The 16,770-nt window shown below is 37.8% G+C and overlaps 1 protein-coding gene across 1 annotated transcript in view; it reads left to right on the top strand.

Annotated features, from left to right (window-relative positions):
* LOC124155926 overlaps positions 1-16,770 on the top strand; it is a 183,959-nt gene that overhangs the window by 158,117 nt on the left and 9,072 nt on the right. The window lies entirely within an intron of this gene.

Consider the following 16,770-nt stretch of genomic DNA (forward strand, 5'->3'; position numbering starts at 1 on the left):
CCATGAATGCGAGTGACCGTGGTGAAATTCTTGGATCCTTACCCAAGGAATCAAGTATGTACTTATAGAATTCATCCCATCTGAACGAGAGAGTGATATCTGGGACACATTGAAGTACCGTGAAACAACCCAGTATTCGATATGTATTTACGTTATCTTTGGAAGAGCTATTGGCATGGATGGATGAGTCACCAGTAAGAATGCTAGGTTTAGAAAGTGAGAAATGACAAAATGGAGCCTAATTTAAGCACCATTTTAGACGCCGTGTTCTCTCTCCCTCTCTCTGTTTAGTTTCGTTCAAGGCGTATAACATTAGATGAATTTGCTGAAAATTATCTTTAAATTTTCCTTCTGCCAATTGGAAATATCTAACGGAGAAGCCCATTCTAATGATAGTCTACGTTAGACATCATAGTTTTGCATTTCTTTAAGCGTAATTCCGATTCCACTCAATCAGAATTTATAGTTTCCCTAAATATTTTTTATTTGAAAGAATGAAGCGGTCACTTTTTTTTACTTGCGCATGAACGATGAACGAAATTTATACGTATTAGAAACAAATATTATTTTTATTGGGAATTAGACTGGGAATGGGACCACATACTTGGGACTTTCTAAATCAATGCGCGGATCAGCGCCTTACCCTTTCTTGTGGTAATTTTTCTCGCGTATCTCACGACACGAATATAGATGTCACGAAATATAATTAGGTTTTTCTTCAATCCTGAATATTGCTCATGTAGTCCATCGAAAATGTTAGTGTTTTTGGATGGCCTTACATTGGGCAATATTTCTTGAATCGGCAAACTATAACCTTACTTAATAATCCGGATACGGTTGAGAAAACATTAATGGTTGCTAATCTATTGTAGCTGTGTTAGTTGAAGGATTTCAAGCCGTAGATATCCTCTTGCTTGGAAAGTTTTATGCGGTGTGCTTCCTAAAAATAGGATAGTGTCGCGGACTGTCACACATGAATGGGAATTGGAAGAAGTGGAGAGGAAAAAGAAATAAACCGTGAAGATGGGTCCCCTCCCACCTCTCTAATTCGGTTCAGAATTTTTCCATTTTTTTACTCCTGAAAAATTATGTGGACGATGAGAAAGTTAGGAATAAATGCATATTCTGAGAAAAATATTCAATGAGGAATTTTCCTATATACCTCTACTACCGTGGAGGGATTAACATTTTTTATGTTGAAGTGTCCTCGGTATCTTATTTAATTAGTATAAATTTTTGATACTGTTTCAATTTTTATAGTCATGTTTTTTTCATGAAAATTAGATCAATTATAAGTAATGTAACTTGTGTAAAACGGCGGTGGTAATACAGCATCTCCCCATCGGCTTTTGCGATCTAACGGGCCGGGCGTTGTGTGAAATGCAAATTGTTCTCGCGGCTGGCGACTCAATTCTCTCGGATCAGCAGTGACGCCACCGCCGACACATCTCCACGGAAGACAGCGGTGAACATCTGTTCCTTCGATCAGCAAGGCGCAGGTACATTAATGTCCCGCCACAACGGTAAACTTGCTTCAGCATCTCGGGGAGTATATACCATGTGGTGAGCGTGGCAATGCGTATTCTGACGACCCTCTGATCTATCCTTTTCTTTCAATGGTTGGTGCCTGGGTTGAAAACACTAGGTACGGATCACAAGTGCCATTCATTCCTCAGGCGCAAGTCTTAAGTTCTTCTCCTCATCTAGTTGGGGTCGATGCTTGTACCATTTTCTGTAGGGCGCGCACTGGGCGACTTACGTGACAATGTTTATACGGTGGATTCTAATATTGTATGAGTTCCACACTCATGTTCCTTCAAGCCTTACGGGGATGTATATTTCCTTTCAACTAGAACTATGGTAAACTTTTTTGTTAATTTTTTTGTTTCATTTACATTTCTTTTGACTGGAAGCCTTTCCTTTCAACCTCGATTTAACATATCGCGAGCTAAGATCTTAGTCTAGGAAGGATAAAGATACCTCGTACCATAGCAAACTGCGTCCCCAATGGATGCTTCATAACTAGAGGGCGGAAAAAATAATCTTCCGACTTCTTGTAAAAGTGGAACTTGTGTGATTTTAAATAGAAATCTTCTTCAGCTTAAATTAATGAGATATTTTTATTAACTTCCGTGAGAGCAATTGAACAACTTAGTATGTTCAAGCGCAGAATGTAAAGAATACGACACAAGCGGCGCACAGCACTTGGAGACACACTTATGTTAGATCAGGAAATGATTTTTTTCAAACAGATATATCATATATGACGCGCTGGGGCTGAAGAGGCTATCGTGTCATCCCCCTTCTTGTTGTTTCTTTATACGAATCCATGAAATTTACATAATCTATTTCAAACTTAGCATGAAAACTATTGCTATGACTACAAGAGCAGATGTAAACTCATCTACTATACTGCTCATCGTACAACTTCTTTCCAGAAATCATTCCAGGTGGTAGTATCCAATCTCTGGAATAATCTACCAGTTGAAGTAAAAAATATTCAATTTTTGAAATCGTTTATGGCAAAAGTTTATAGTTTGTTACTTACTGCCTCATTATAAATTATTAGTGACATGAAGAAAAATGTACTTTTTATATTTCTTTGGTTGTTTGTTCCTTTCATCATGTACCTTAAAGCTGTTCCAAAAACTTCTTCATCATTGGTTCTGCTCTTTGTGAACTATCGCTGGGTAATTGATGGGCTGTAATGTCACGTATGGTTACTATGATGGAATTGATTATAATCTTTTGGAACATTGTGTATGATATGCTTTTCTTTATTTTTTTTAACTTTGTATAATGGAACTCTTTTGTTGTGTTGCCCAGTTGGTTTATCGCTCATAACGAGTACTAAGTGAGTTGATTTCATGGTTCCATGTTTATATTTACCCTATGATTTTTGTACAGTAATTTGCTTTTGTTCTTAGAGGAAATAAGTTCCAGAGCAATAAATATCTTTCTCAAATCTAAACTAAATTTAACTCTTCTGGCGCAGTTAAAAGGGTTTAACTGAGTTCGCGGAGAGGTATGAGATGGGAGGGGTCCTCTGGAATGGAGGGAAGGATTTGGGGGAACTGGAGGATGAGGTAAATGACAGTTAACCTCTCATTCCAATCCATCAGCTCCAACCGCCATTCTCCGAAGTTGAAGAGTCACGTATTCACTCACTCGCAAGATGACTATGGTTGGCGAACCTCACAGGTATTCTGTAATCTCGACCCCCGGAGGGGGGGGGGGGTACAATGGAGTCAATTTGGCCGTAAGGGACTTCCGAAGTGTCGCTCAAGGTTGAAAATTTCGGAAAAAAATTGAAAGATACATCGTGACTTTTATTTCAATGACGTTATGTGACTTCTGATGAAGTATTATCTTCATGCCGTTTATTTTTCAGCCTGATTTAAAAATATACTGTTGGCCGGCTTTTGTGATTTTGAATCGGAGAGTTATGCGTGCACACGGTTCCGACTTGATCAAAATTCCAACTTTTCTTATGTATAGTTGACAAAAATTTGTTTCCATTGTTAAAATCCTTCAATCCTAAAATGCATCTTATGGTACAAAAAGTAATTAGCTTATAATTCAGAAAACATTATACCGACGTGCATATATATTATGTTTTTTCTTTATAAAAAGCCTGAAAATTGCATAATCCATTTAAAACTTAGCATAAAAACTATTGCTATGACTACAAAAAGAGCAGATGTAAACTTCATCTACTATCCTGCTCATCGTACAACTTCTTTTCCAGAAATCATTCCAGGTTGTAGTATCCAATCTCTGGAATAATCTATCAGTTGAAGTAAAAAATATTCGGTTTTTGAAAACGGTTAAGGCAAAAGTTTATAGTTTATTTTTTATTTTACCATGACCATTATATAACGGAAAAATCTATCCATTTTTATCTAGACATTTAGTTTTAATTACCATAACCTTTCTTCTAAATTAGCCGAATTATAAATGCTATTTCCGAAAAATGTGATGTGGAAAATTCATTTTTCGATGACTGTTGGTAGAAATTAGAGAAAGAAGTGAGTAATAAAGTAAGTTCTTTCTACGCTGAAACAATTCATGATGGAATTCCGTGGAAAAATGTCAAATAAGTACTGTAATTCATTTTGTTGACATGGTGCACTTTATTTTGGTTTTCTGGCTAAGACACCTTTTTCTACTACCTTTATAGCATTTGGCGCACCTTTCTACCCGAATTGAATCTGTTAACAGTGAGCATTTCAAGACAGGAAGTCCTTTAATTACAATTAATCATTCTTCCCTAGTAATATGTAAACAATCCTTCGTGGACGTAGTTTATCATATATTTACAAAGCTTTAGATCCACAATATTAAGGGCCATTTATTTGTTCCTGCTCTTCCCCTTGAACCTTTTTTTCAAGGCATGACATGCCTACCTTTATATTTTACTCCTGTACAGTAGTACTTCATGCGACTTGTGGTTAAATTGTGATTATAGAGATTTTTACATATCAGTATATGCAATTGGGTGGCAGTCGGTGAAGAGCAGATGCATAAAAAATAAAACAAAACGAGCCATTTAAATGGATTTTTTGCCTTATTTTTATTCTATTTGCTCTCGTTACGACGCGTCGCGACGGATTCCTTTTTTATTTGTACAATCATTGAAAGGGCCTTGGTTATTTCAGCTGCGGTTTACTCCGAAGGAATTCATTTGATCTTTTTGTTTCTGGAAACGTCTTCACAAAACCTTTTGTAACGACAGCACCAACGTGGAATGAAAACGTTCAACGTTATGATTAGTGGTTCGATTTAAATGGCTGGGTTGCGCGGAATCTTGATCTGTTTTTCAAAGGAAAATGTTTGACCGCGTGAAAACGCTATAACTCCTGTCATTTTTTTCTGCTGACGCTGTTATTTTTTCCAATGTTTTCTCCTCGTGGGCTCCTCAATGAAAACTATATCCCGCTTAATTGAACTCAAACACTGTTATAGACGATCGATTTTGGGCATGTCGGGACATAGGAATAGCACGATAGGAGGGCGACGTGTTACCTCCCTATGCAAAGGAGGTTTTCCGAAAGCAGTGACCTCCCTAATCATTTCAGCTCCTCCCATGCCTCCAGGGAACACGTCCCGAGCTAGTATTTTTCCACAGCTCACACGCCCCGGGTCCCGAACATTCTAGGCGCCCAAATCACTTCCCTGGTGAGATCTAACGCGCGTGTGTTTCGTGACTATGGTTCGACCCGGGCCTTGCGAATACATCTCTTGCCCCCAACAATCACTCCATTCGCACTAGAAGCAGGGCTGGGCAAAATACAGACCAAGGAATAGTATTTGAAATGCCACTCCAAATGTATTTGAAATTCAAAATATCTTTCACTTGGGTATTTGAAAAACAAACTACAATATAGTATTTTAAATACCTTTTAAAATACATTTGTAACGAAACAAAGAGATCTTAAAAATACATAACCTGCCTTGGCACGTTATGGTTAGGTGCAAACATGAAATAAACGGTTCCAACGAAAACGAAGTGATCTCTGGAGCATAGTGTGTAGTGTTATCAGAGATACTTTAAAAGTATTTTGCCTATGCATTTTTTATTTTAGAATGGGAAAATACCAAAATCTGTATTTTAAATACAAAATACTAGATACAATCATTTCATGTACATGAAATACGAAATACAAATTACAAAGGTATTTCAAATACGTATTTAAAATACTGCCCATCCCTGACTAGAAGTATTAACACCTGGCGGAGATGCGATGATGGAATTGTTTCTCTCCGTGCTTTTCTCGTTCAGACGAAGAGCTATGGGACTTAGCCTTAAAATGGTACCACTATTTCTGCTCTGAACACCAATTTTAAAATGTAACAGCAGTTCTCCTTTGTTATTGCGTGCTGAAAGCATTCCTAAGGCTATGTGTCGGGCAGTAATTGGTGAATTGCGAGCAGAAAATCACGCAAAACGGAGTAAAAACGTTTCACCTGATTGTAGAGAATTTTCCACTTCTTAGATTCCTGACAAGGATGGTGAAATTGTTCTTCGTATTTGTTTCAATGGATAACTCACTCATCACAGAGTAAATTACGGATTTATATACGATATGGAGAGTTGTGACCGTCGGTATATCTCTGCTGATAAAAATGAAAGCGATACGTAAACACGAAAATTTAAAACGAATTTCAAGTTTCTTTTGCTTCAATGACTTCACATATTTTTTTGTAAAGATGGTGTGTAAAACATTGATGCCTCGGTCTCTGTGGGACGTTTTTCAATTTTATGGTGAAAATTGCTCTTCTTGGTTCATCTTCAGTACGGCGTAGTTGTAGGACCTTTCTACTACCATTATCGGAATTTTCTTCAGATCGAGCTCAAGGCGGGGAAATGAACTTATATATTTTACTCGCTACCATTTTTCCTTTTATTTAGTTAGCTGAAAGCATTTTGTTTCTTTTATGGTGTCTATTGTGCAACCGCAATACCTTTAATTCCATCTCTTTTGAATACATTACTATTGAATCCTATCCATTCTGCGATGTTCTTCAGATTTAGTAATTGTTTAATATAATCATGTCCTCAAAGCCGTACTATTTCGGTGGCATCTTAACACATAGTTTACACGGAAGGTAAAGATGTATGTACCACTGTCAATGTCGTCGGTGTCATCATAATATATCGGAAAATAGCGAAATAATTTTTTCATTCGTGGAATTCAACTTCCAAACAATTGATCCGGATATTGAATACAAAGATTCTTAGGGAAATAAGGACATTGATTATCAGAATAGACCTTCTGACGAGGTAATGTGGATATTTGAATATGAGAAAGGGAGTGAATTGGGGAGATTATTATTATTGGTATATTGTAAATCCTAATTTCTTGTCCCCTGTCATTATCCGAAATAATGGTTGCATAAAAAGTTTGGTCTGTGCTGTAATCTTCTTCTGGCAGCGGAATCTCCTGAAGTCGATTGATATATAATTTGATTCGCTCCGGGGATCTGGCTTGCATTGTGGCTTGATTTTGGCTTTCCTCCCCGTGTTCCAGTGTTCAAATTCCGGCAAAAGCCAAAATTTTATGAGATGCCCGATCCCTTCTCAAGTGGACCCTGTTCATCGGATGGGACGTTAATGTTATATTGAAATTTATGATCAACTTTGTTTTTGAGGGAGCAGGATGCTTTTCATGAAAGGAGTAAACATATTAAAATGAGGTATAATTTTGTTGGATAATTGATTGAAGAAAGGGAAATAAAATTATTGTCCTTCACTTGAAATGCTTTAAGATTTGTTTACAAAGCCATTGTATGAAATTAAGTTTAACAGTTTTGTTTTTGAGTTAGGTTTGATACAGCAATCGGATTGAAGAGGAGTGTTACATTGAAATGTGTAATGCGTGAGCTGTATGATGGTACTACTTTGTGTGGGTGATGAACACCGGTTTTAATCGCTACAGTCGAGCCGTGGCCCATATGGTGACTTATCTAGAGAGCAGGCTAATTCCGACGTCTGGTCTTTCTCTACCCTCCTAACCATACTTATCCTTGTGAAAAAAGTTACCTGAACTGACGCGTTGGTCGCCTTCTGCAAAAGCCTACCTACCTTATTATCCCCATTTGTTACTTATTCTTCAAATCATGGCAGCTCCACATCTCATCATTTCCAGAAAGAGATGTTAAATCCATTAGTTGCTTGAACTAGATACTTCACTCCCCTACTACGTTCCTGTTCAATGAGCGGTGTCTTTCCTTGGCAGCCGTTTCCTCTTGACAGTTTGGCACTTCTATCCACGATACCCTCTTCCGGCACTACAAGCTTCTCCAACTTGCTTGACTTTCTCTGGGTGCAGGAAGCACAGACACTCGTTACACTCGATAACAACCGGCGTGAATGATGTAGGGAGGTGGCCAACTTTGATTTTTATCAATGTTGGGAGGTGGATACTATCCATCTCAAGGAAATAGATTTACGTCATGAGGAAAAGACAGCTAGCTATATCAAATAAGTGATAGAGTCTTCCGTAAGTTGTGATAACTATCCAATTTGTTAGAAAAAGGTTCTTTCATTCCGTTGAAAATTGTAGATTACGATTAATTTGTCAGCAATAATAAAATAAGAATGAGTGCATCAAACATTGGAGGTTGAATTGACAAAATGCATTGGATGTAGATGACGGGGAAAGAGTGAATATTTTGTGTAAATTAATTTCAGCAGGTATAAAAAATGCAGTAAGAATAGAAGTATTCGCATCATCGTCCGTGAGTATTTGATTGTGCATAAAATTTCATGCTTATTATTATCACGGAAGAAAACCAGTTGCTTCAAAGCAGGAGCTGGAATTTTTCTGCGCTACCGCGTAGCTATCGAGCCCGACAGCTCAATGTTTCTCACGCAAGGAGAGAAATGAAACATTTCTCCCGCTCACGCCATCTTTTTTTCTCCTTAAAAATTATTGGGACATATTTAACGCCGTATTTCCTTTTGATCCCATGCCAGGGCGAGCATTCGACCTTGGCAATGAAAGTGAAAGTGGCTTTTCATCGGTTAAAAAATAATAATATTTTGAAGGATCCGTTCTGATTTATCTCAACGATGGGCACTGAGGCGTAGTATATCAGGTTTATTTTGCGAGCATATTTGTTCCATCTTAATTTATTAGCACTCGATAGATAATTAACTTGCAGAATAAGATATTCCCTTCACCCCTTCACCAAACTTTCTCGCCTTCCTGCTTCCCTTTCAATCTTTTCCCATGAATGGCATCTGTCTTGCTCCGTGAACCCTCTGCGGATAAAACCCGTCTTAACGATCCATATTTGGGCGCACTCAGTCTATTCGACTTAAATTATTCCAAAGGAGAGTGTGGAATGGCGTACTTGTTCCTAAAAAAAAAGACAGTAGCAGTCATTTTATTGCCTTGAAGAGTCCAGTGAAACATTCATATTTTATTTATTTCATGTTGATATAAAATACTTTTTCGAGTCGTATGCCTATCATTCGATGCTGGTAACGACTTTTTACAATTTAATTTTCATCAATTATAATCACTAATGCAGTGCGGACAAAATTAAATCTCAAGTTTTGTTTGTGGTTAATATAGATCGAGGGAAGTAGGCAGGGGCTGGCTGCGGTGATTGGGAGCCCTTGGCTGTGGCTCATGAAGGTGCCCTCCTTTCAGGGAAATTCGGAGGTCCTCCCACGGAAAAGTTTTAGGAAATTGCACGCTCGGAAATAGATTTTGACGGTATTCTATCTCTTGAAAACAAGATAATAGTAAAATGAAAAAAGCAATTTCATAAGAAAAATACTATGGAAAGTGAAAATTTCACAGGTTATAAAGATTAATATTTTATTGTGGTTCTATCATCTATTTTTTGTGAATTTGTTCCTTGAAACTGCACTGAGATCTAAAAAAACTATAAAAATACCTTTTCGAAAAACTGTTTTATAAAATCCTCTTCTAAAAAGCTTTCTCTTTCAACTTCTGACACTTTTATTTTATTTATGTTTTATACATTCTTGTTGCACTGAGTATGCGTACAGTGTGACTTATGAAAACATAGAATTGCATAATTGCCAAAAATATATGTTTCAAGTAATCTTAGTCTTTCTTTATTGCACCTTTTATTTATGCTTCACGATGGACACGAGCGTTGTGGAGGGCCCCTAAGCTCAAGGCCCTCGGGGATCGCCGACCAGCCGACTTAGCCAGACCGCTACTGGAAGTACTTAGATGTTTCTTCCCTCATCCCGTAAAGTAGTAAAATATTGACTGTGTCAAAATTCATTGATTGATTGTGTCAAGATTCATGTGTCAAAATATTGATTGTGCTGTTTCAGGATCAACCTACTCAGGACTCAAGTAAATGTGTGCTTTCCACTTGCGGTCGGCTCTCAGCGGAGGGTCGTGGTCAGCACGCCACAATTGGTGGAATATTACAATTCTGTGGTCAAATCATTTCCGAAATTTGAGTCCACGACAGCTTTTTTGATTCATCACCTATCAGCAGAAAGAGGATACGCTGTGCTAGCAAGTTGAACGTCTTTGGTGTTGGCTTGACCAACTCTCTTGAAAATGCCTGGGTACACTCAGAGCCTGGGAGGATGAACCCTGCCCCACGAAAGCAAACTGATCCTCTGCCGGTGATGAATTAAATAAGCTGTTGTGCACTCGAATTTTTTATTTTGATTTACGAAGGAGTTGTTATGTTAAGAAGTGTAAATGGTAAATTTGAATTTGTTTACGTTTTTGAATCGCCTTCTGCATCTTTCGTGGTTGTTGACTTGCTCATTGAACGGCTGGCTTATGGTACCTCCCCTAAACGGCTGGCTATTCGTAATGCACCCCCTCCGCTTATCCTCTTTCCGTTGAGCACCACGCCAGCCAATGGAAAACAGAGCATTGGGAAGGAGGATGAGTTGCCATCCGTCGACAGAAACAGCTCAAGTTAAGTTGGGCAACTTACATGGATACCTCCTTATATGTTATTCTCGCCTTGGAGATACAAGCTTAAAATCTAGCAGATTTTTGCCTCTGGTACGTCAGATTTTCTCTAAAATGGACATTTTCGAAGCCGGCTTATTAGTGTCGCATGATATGCCAGGAGGTAATCTTGTAATAGGTGTCATTAGAATTTGTTTACGTTTTTCTTCGCCTTCTGCAGCTTTCGGGGTTGTTGACTGTTCATTGAACGACTGGCTTGTCGTAATGGACCCCCTCCTCTTATCCACTATCCGCTCAGCACAACGTCAGCCGATGGTAAACAGAGCATTGTGAAGGAGGGTGAGTAGTCTTCCACCAACAGCAAAAGCTCAAGTCAAGTTGGACAACTTACAGGGCTACCTCCTTACATGTCATTCTTGCCGTGGAGATAAAAGCCTCAAATGCCGCGGATTTTTGTCTTTGTCACGTTAGATTTTCTCTAAAATGGACATTTTCGAAGCCGGCTTATTAGTGTCGCATGACATGTCAGGAGGTAATCTCGTGGATGGTATCATTAGAATTTGTTTACGTTTTTCCTCGCCTTCTGCAGCTTTCGTGGTTGTTGACTTGCTCATTGAACGGCTGGCTTATCGTACCTCCCCTAAACGGCTGGGTAGTCGTAATGCACCCCCTCCGCTTACCCTCTTTCCGTTGAGCACCACGCCAGCCAATGGAAAACAGAGCATTGGGAAGGAGGATGAGTTGCCATCCGTCGACAGAAACAGCTCAAGTTAAGTTGGGCAACTTACATGGATACCTCCTTATATGTTATTCTCGCCTTGGAGATACAAGCTTAAAATCTAGCAGATTTTTGCCTCTGGTACGTCAGATTTTCTCTAAAATGGACATTTTCGAAGCCGGCTTATTAGTGTCGCATGATATGCCAGGAGGTAATCTTGTAATAGGTGTCATTAGAATTTGTTTACGTTTTTCTTCGCCTTCTGCAGCTTTCGGGGTTGTTGACTGTTCATTGAACGACTGGCTTGTCGTAATGGACCCCCTCCTCTTATCCACTATCCGCTCAGCACAACGTCAGCCGATGGTAAACAGAGCATTGTGAAGGAGGGTGAGTAGTCTTCCACCAACAGCAAAAGCTCAAGTCAAGTTGGACAACTTACAGGGCTACCTCCTTACATGTCATTCTTGCCGTGGAGATAAAAGCCTCAAATGCCGCGGATTTTTGTCTTTGTCACGTTAGATTTTCTCTAAAATGGACATTTTCGAAGCCGGCTTATTAGTGTCGCATGACATGTCAGGAGGTAATCTCGTGGATGGTATCATTAGAATTTGTTTACGTTTTTCCTCGCCTTCTGCAGCTTTCGTGGTTGTTGACTTGCTCATTGAACGGCTGGCTTATCGTACTTCCCCTAAACGGCTGGGTAGTCGTAATGCACCCCCTCCGCTTACCCTCTTTCCGTTGAGCACCACGCCAGCCAATGGAAAACAGAGCATTGGGAAGGAGGATGAGTTGCCATCCGTCGACAGAAACAGCTCAAGTTAAGTTGGGCAACTTACATGGATACCTCCTTATACCTGTATGTTATTCTCGCCTTGGAGATACAAGCCTAAAATTTAGCTGATTTTTGCCTCTGGGACATCAGATTTTCCCTAAAATGGACATTTTCGCTTTTTCGCAAAACTGACGGTGAAATTTTAAGCTATTTTCACAGCAGTAAATCAATGAAGCAACTACTTTTTTGCGTGTTTGTGAAGGGTGAATGAAATATGTTTGCATTGCTGCCATTTCAACGCAATTCACTTACCTTAAAGCTGATTTGAAGTTGCGTAGGCGCCCATTGTCTGCTCTCCTCTTCATTCTGCATTGATATGTACTTACCTTTTTAATAAAGAAAATAAAAATCTGTTATCTTTAGGTTTAATTTGTAAGACTAAAATTATAAACTTCGTAAGGTTTAATAATTTGTTTAAAATAGCATCAAGGACCACTAATGTATTTTGAAATAACACCCTATGCTTGATAAACCAGCGAGTATGGGGTACTTTTTTTATATATTAGTGAACCTTAAAGTATTTATTATTTTATTTTCTTTATAAAAAACCATCGCCGAAAAAGGATTTTCATAAAGAAGACGAGATCATTCAGCTTCAAACAAAACAGCTTCCTTATGCTCTAATTTACCGGGGAGAAGAACTGTGTGTTTCAAGCCTTTAAAAGAACTACTCGGCGCATTGCGACGCAGTGTTTTTGAGCCTCGGGGAGCTAGTGTGCTGGCTGCGACTAGACTCCCAAATGACGAAATGGCGCATGTTAAATACCCATCTTTCGATGAGATTCAACGACTTTTGAGTGCCTCGAGCATGGGGTTCCCACTCCACAGAAAACTCCATTGCTAGGAAAGATTTTTTACGACAAAATGCTCAAATTGCATTAGCGTCGGCTGCTCAGCAATTGCCGCCAAATTCAAATCACTGCTACACGATTCACGATCACTACTATTCTCTTTTTTATTCTATTATTTTCAGCCTTTCACAGTAAAAGTATGATATGAACATGCCTTAACCCCTCTTTGGAAACTGGTATGCCCCAAATAACAAAGTCTGAGGATTGATAGCTGCCTTTATTCGGGCAACGTTGAGACTAATAAGGCCCCTCATCCGCCTAACCCCGAACAGAGTAGTTTCATTAGTTGACATTTGAAGGGAAGACCCTCCAAGGCCTAAGCAAAGTAGACAATATGGGTACCTTAGATAGATGCATATAAATAAAAAAGTGTAAAAAGGCAACAATAATATTTATTGGGAACTAGTACAGAATTTTATAAGAATAACCGAAATTAGCAAAAAGTCAGTGGGGTGTAAAATATTTCTTGAATCAAGTTCTTCATCATCTTCAGCATAAAAAAGAATAGAAAGAAACAAAATTAGTTTACTTCATTAAAATTGTTTAAGACATAAAAGAAGCAGAACACCTTATGAAAAAACAAGAAAGTTATGCGAAATGATAGGACTTAATGAGTTTCAAACACCATGAGCTCTGACTAAAATGACTATAAAGGTGTGTCACTGTCAAACAGAATGTTTTTGGGAATACTAATAAAATATTAGTTAGATAAAACTGATAAATGACTGTATAGATAATTTCATAATTCATAACTTTTACAAGAGAGAAGACACAGAAATACAACTCAGTAATTTCTCACAAGATACATTCCCTGAAACAATTGCAAAGAGTATATCAATGCAGATCAAAATTAAGGAAAGATTCACATGTCATCAACAACAATTGAATAAAGTGAATTTCACTATCAGAACACAATATGTGTTAGAGAAATGAACAAAGAAAATAATTAATTCTAAATGTTGTGACTATCTTGGGTTTTCTACCAGTGACAGTAGATTTGCATTAAATATGATATCCAGTTCACTGTCATCCAAAGAAGTCCCCTATTCCACATTATTTTTTCAGGAAGATTACCTACCACTCTCCTCTGGGGATGAACCCATCCTTCTCTATCCCTTTCCCCTCTTATCAATCATCCCTCCCCTAATCATCAGGGCTGTCTGCATGTGGGTTTCTGCAAGCTTGCAGTGCACTGGAGAAGCCAGAGGAGGGTTCGATATAATCAAACTTGAGGGATGGGGGTTTTAATGCGGGGATTAATGGTGGGGGCTTGAGGGAGGGGGGTTAATAAAATTTAAAGGGATCATATAATTAAAAGCAACGGGCGTAACTTGGAGGAAATCCCTTATCGTAGTAGTAGTTCATGAGATGGCCGCGTCAACACGCCAAAGAGCTTTACGTTTATTTTTTCTGCCACTATACATTTTCCAAGGCTACCAAGGTTCATCCTTATGATTACGATCAACGGTGGGCGCACTCGTTGCTTATCCGGCTACAAAACCTGCATCTATGGAAGAGAAAATCCCGCTTTTATTTCATGTAAATTGAAGAATTTATCACCAGCAATTCAGTAGACCATCGAGTGAAAATTTACGTCTACAATAAAACCTTAAACCATCTAGCTGCGGGTGAACATAATGCTTTGAACTCGCTTTCTAAAACTGGATTGTAAAAGAAAGATTTTCCGGAAACCTTAGCGCATTAGCTTCGATAGATCAGATCCAAGGATACTTTAAATAAAATTTTATTTCTATGTCATCGAGTTTCACCGACTCTTTCGTGACACGGGTGAATAAATGGTTGCATTATACGAAGCAGATCTGTTCTTTCGACCCATTTTGAATTCTCGATTGACATTGAAATATTTTATATGTAAAAAATACATATTTGCGGATAGCTACAGTTCTGAAGTATATTGCGAACATGGAAAACAAAAGTGCGACATCATATCTACCACGTCGTCTATATTGTGAAATAAAACCAGTGCTAAAAAAATTATTAGCTAAAATATTAATTGCTGATAAATGATAATTACTTATAAAAATAAGCAGCTACTTCGACTTGCTTGTTGATGATAATTCGCCTTAACTCATAGCAAATGACGATTACTTTCTTGGCCACGTAATAATTCGAATTTTAAATTTTCTGGAATTGTACATTAAAGAAATGGTTTTTGGTTAAAAAAAAATGGTGTCCGGGTTCAACTCGTAAAGACTTTATTTATAAATTAAAAATGAGGCAATAATTTCGATGAAAATCGTTTCATTAAATTTATACAAAAAAATTATGGTATATATATGCAAGTCATATCGAAAATGAAGCGGCGAAAATTGTTTCTCAAGGTCTTGGCCTTAGGCTTGACATCATTCACATATTTCTTTTTTAATTATTGTTGGCTGAGTTTGTAATTATATCTAATTTGTCTAACGACAATTTGATGACACAAGATGAGTTTCATTCAAAATTATCACTTTGGTGGTAATCAGAGGCCTATTATTAAAAAATCTTGTCTGATTAATTGGAGATAGTGACACGTGTTAATGATTCAGCTAATATGAAATTGCGATGCTCTCGCAGCAGTTTTTAGATTAGTGAATGGTATTTATCTCTCAGGAATCTTGCTTATCAATGCCATCTGCGGTATTTTCTTTTTGCGCTCTTAAATTTTGAGACCTGTAAATATTATTTCTTAAGACAATAATTCTCAATTTTTGACTAAATAATGGGAATATTCCAAGGTGTCAAACGTGGAATCCGCACTAATATTTACAATGCATTCCATTTATCATGAAATATTTTCTTTTAATAGCTCATAGCCTGTAAAACTTAAACTAAAATCTAACTTAAGGTTACCATTTATGAAAAGTGTTATCACAAAATTACTAACATTTCATTGCTTATTTAAAGTTAAAATGTAATTGTTGAAATCTGATCCACTCCGTTGTCGATGATTACATCGTTCACAGAGTTTTTTAAATATGCTATGAAAAACAGTTCACCCTTATTCTCATGATACAAAGAAGGTACCATCCGATGAACTAAAAATAGTTCTGGGACATTAGTTTTTCACAGTTAGACCATGAATTTACAAGTAGGCTCATTCGCAAATAAATTTCATGTGCAACAGTTCCATGTTGGCCTTTAACCTGCAATTTCGTAATTATTTTATTCCAGATTTTTTTAATATCATAATACGGGGTAATTATTTGCCTATTTCATGCTAGAAGTCTCCCCTCAGCTTTTACTTGTTACTCTCTGATTTTGTTTTCATTTCATGACCAGATAGTTCTCCAATTGAATCATAGGCGTTTTTAAATTGGTGGACAGCCTTGCGTAAATAGAATCTTAAACTCCAGGACTAAATTCTATGGTAAAGTAGATACAACTTGCCATTTGTACGTTCAGTCTCAGAGGCATTTTCTGTCTATATTAAAGCGATATGCTAATTTCGAATTGATGCCACTTACACCAACTTTTGCAAATTTATCTTTATCTAATTATACAAAGTTTTTAACGCGATTAAATGGGCTGAACCTCCGATTTTCCACATTTCGTTTGTCTCTTTTCATTCCCTTGAAGGTTTTAACGGTATTTTTGAGCGTATTACTGAGGTATTACTGTAATAAATTCAGAATAATGATATTTTAATCGGTATCATAATAATGCCTTACAATTCTTTTCAATTTTCCTCCAATACCATCTACATATCCTGACAGCCGTTTTACGCGGAGAATTTAATTGCGCAGGTTAGAACTGATTTCATTTCTCATCATGGCGTGAAATTGCACGAATAAGACAGGGGCTGTTTTGCCATCTCACGTCCATGCATTCCAGCAATTCATCGCTTTACGCGGCGCAATTTTGACTGCACCTTCGTACGAACGTCAGATTGTGTAATTAAGTGTACCGTGCAAAACGGCATTCAGGATTTGCAAATGCATT

The sequence above is a fragment of the Ischnura elegans genome, chromosome 3, assembly GCF_921293095.1.
Source record: "Ischnura elegans chromosome 3, ioIscEleg1.1, whole genome shotgun sequence".
Lineage (NCBI taxonomy): Eukaryota > Metazoa > Arthropoda > Insecta > Odonata > Coenagrionidae > Ischnura > Ischnura elegans.